Here is a 3,376-nt window from a genome sequence, read left to right on the forward strand (position 1 = left end):
TTCAAAAGTTTCTCACATAGTGCTAAGAAAGTGCAGTTGAGCAAGAAACCACCTTTGATTTCTTTTGTGTTTGTCAATAAGGAGCTATTTCTACTGGCCACTGAATTTAGAAACATTGCAGATCAATAAAGATTCAAAATATCTTCCACATAATTCTTCTTCAATGCACTTGTTACTGGATCTGTAAACTCTTGAGTTGCAGAATCAGACCATCAGCTGTTGTGAACTTGTGTGATTTGTCACCACTTAGAGCTCCACTGAGATTTGGTTCACCTGATACACATTCAATAATGAGGTACCACATTGCACCACCTTGATTTGCTTCAAAAGTTACTTTAGTGTGAAGTTTCTGGCAGTTTCCTGAGACCCTCAGGGTAGAAGAATCTAATTCTCTTAGTGCAAGCCTGTATCACCCTACCTTGTAGATATTTATGAAGCCTCATGAAGCCCCATTTTGGCTCCTTTTAACCTCATTGTTCCCACCAAAAATCAGTTTCCAGAACATGATTGTGTTAATGATTAGGAATGTTCTTCTAATTGCCAGCCTAAATTTATTCATGGGCAGTTTAGTCCTCGTTTGTTCCTCTACAAACATTGTCTCTGCATTTATTTTCTTATTACTACCCCTTCTTGACTTTGTATTTAGTTCAGAGATTGTAATAAACACTCCCTCTCTTTTGAGCAGCACTTAGAGAAATCTTCTCTGAGCAGGAGCTCCACTCTGAGCACACAACTGGGAGTTCAGCAGGTGCTTAGGCACCTTCTGAAGTGAAGCCTTAAATGTTGGGGTTGTACCAATAAAGGTAAGAAAATGTTCTCCACTAAGTGTTTCAACTCAAAAGGGCATAAAAAAAGTGAAATAAAGCAATTTGAGCTTGGGGAAAGAAAGAAGATGCAGAGTTTCTTGCTGTTCTTTCTAACTTTTCTTAGTTTAACTTTGGTGGAAGTCACTGGTTGTTGCTAGAAGCTTAAAAACCTTTCATCCAGCTCTCGGGTGCCCAGCACAGGAAGGACATGGACCTGTTGAAGCAAGTACAGAGGAAGCCACTAAGTTGATCAGAGGGATGGATCAGCCCTGCTATGGGGAAAGAGTGAGAAAGTTGGGATTGTTCAGCCTGGAGAAGAGAAGCTTTGGAGAGACCTAAGTGCCATCTGCCAGTACCTGAAGGAGTCAGCAGGAAAAATGGAGAGAGACTATTTACAAGGTCCTGGAGTAACAAGGGGAAATGGCTTCCAGGTGACAGAGAAAAGGTTTAGATTAGATATTAGGAAGAAATTCTTCCCTGTGAAGAGGCTGAAGCCCTGGCACAGATTGCCCAGAGAAGCTGTGGCTGCCCCATCCCTGGAAGTGCTCAAGGGCAGGCTGGACAGGGCTTGGAGCACCCTAGGATAGTGGAAGGTGTCCCTGCCCATGGCAGGGGCTGGAACTGGATGATCTTTAAGGTCCTTTCCAACCCAAACCATGCTGTGATGCTAAGATCTACAGTTCTACAGTCTACTGGAGCTGCTACTTCAGGGAAAAGTTGCAAGACTGGACAAGCCTTACATCCATGATCTGACCTAAGGACATTTTTATGAAATTAATTTATATCAGCAACCTGGTCTAGTGGAAGGTGTCCCTGCCCCTTCCAGGGGAATTGGAACTAGATGATCTTGAAGGTCCCTTCCAACGAAAACCATTCTATGATCCGATGATCATGTCACACAGTTAAACAAAATACAGGGGAATGAAAATTCAATTCACGTCAGAGAAGGAATTTTCTTTAAAAAGAACTATTAAAAGAAACACAAAACATTTGGAGGTAAATTGTCCACTTTTAAGGAAATGAGAGATGTTTTTTAGTTTGATGCTCTTTATGTTTTTCAAAGAATCATAGTTCGTAGGCTTGGTCATAAATAGCACTCAGTTGAGACCATTTTTTATTACAGTGCAGGGAAAGATGTCATTTTCACATGAGTTTTTCTCCAGAGGTGTCTGGGAAATAGAATTTTTGTCCTCTGGGAAATTTCATCTTCTCAGAAAGCAGTTTTCATTTGTAAAAGAAAATTTCAAAATTTACCACATGGTCTAAATTGCCCATCCAAACTCTTTCGACCTTCAAACATTTCAATTTGCAAAATTGAATATTACAGCTAATCCAGAAAAAGAAATTATGTTAAGCATTATTTTGAGACAAATTTAGAATGATTAAAATCATTTAGCAAAATGAAACAACCCTTATAAAAATAAATAGTGTCGGGGTTTGATCTTTTTTTACAGTTTAAAATTGCAGTGTTTCAACAAAAGAGCTTCTTTAATGTAGGAAAAAATGCTTGAACAAAAACTTTTCACCAAGCTCTGCCTGTCTGCATGGGGACCAAGAGACAAATAATCATGTGCCAAAATGGGACAGTCATGTGCAGAGAGCTGCAGAATCCCAGAATATCCTGAGCTGAAAGGGACCCACAGGGACCATGCAGTCCAGTTCCTGGCCCTGCACAGGTGTAATAGGATGCTTCACCCTGGGTGCTCTGGAATGTGGTCAAGCAATTCAGACAATGTTCTGTTTGCAGGTCTCTCAGCGTGGATTGAGAAGGGGCACCATGAGCTGGGCTTGGTGTTGATCATGCTAAAATTCTGGCAACTAACCCTGAATGAACATCCTGATAAAAAGGCAGAGATTTGGCAGACGGGCTGCTAAACTGACCTGGAGGCTCATGACTGGCAGTCAATCCCTTTTGACTACTGAATTCTGGTCCTCTTTCATCCTGTTAGGTTCTTCTGACATATTCCCCCTTGGAGTGTGGGGAGATAGTTCTCTTGGATTTTGAGGACACCTACGAAGGGTACATGTCAAAGTGAAGAGACCTGCCCACAAGTGTTGATAAGGTGAGCTAAATCAATCTCTACCTATTTTTTTCTTTTGCTAGCTTTAATATAGTTGCTTCGATATAATTGTTTTAATATACTGCATGATATTATACTATACTATACTAGTAGTTTTAGCTTTCATACTGTGTTGTAAATAATTCTGATTGAGATATTTTTTGTCTAATCATTCATCATGATAATTCATTTTTATACAAATTTATCTGATCTGCCATCATTAAAAACTGTAGAACAAAGTTTCAAATCCTAAACCATTGACAGTCTGAGGCCAAGACAAGATCCAGCTGCCCCCAGGCTCCTCTCTCTGGGAAGGAGTTTAGAAAGCCAGGGAATCCTCTCTACACCTCATAACTCAGCATCAGGGCTTCTTTAATAAACTTTCTTGAAGCTCTCACTCCACCCATGACTCATGGAAAAAGGTGTCTTCTTTTGTCCTTATTTTTCATCCTAAACTTCTAAATATCAATGTTGGTGCCCTGGCTCTCTCTGGGTTCCCAGTGAAAGCCA

The 3,376-nt window shown here is 40.4% G+C and overlaps 1 long non-coding RNA gene across 1 annotated transcript; it reads left to right on the forward strand.

The window, feature by feature from the left end:
* Window positions 1-293: 293 nt before the first annotated feature.
* On the forward strand, window positions 294-3,007 carry LOC137474368 (uncharacterized). The gene is made up of 3 exons (XR_010999325.1): window positions 294-374; window positions 686-803; window positions 2,756-3,007. It is a non-coding gene; the product is annotated as an uncharacterized lncRNA (long non-coding RNA).
* The last annotated feature ends 369 nt before the right edge of the window (window positions 3,008-3,376 follow it).

The sequence above is a fragment of the Anomalospiza imberbis genome, chromosome 1 (genome assembly GCF_031753505.1).
Source record: "Anomalospiza imberbis isolate Cuckoo-Finch-1a 21T00152 chromosome 1, ASM3175350v1, whole genome shotgun sequence".
Lineage (NCBI taxonomy): Eukaryota > Metazoa > Chordata > Aves > Passeriformes > Viduidae > Anomalospiza > Anomalospiza imberbis.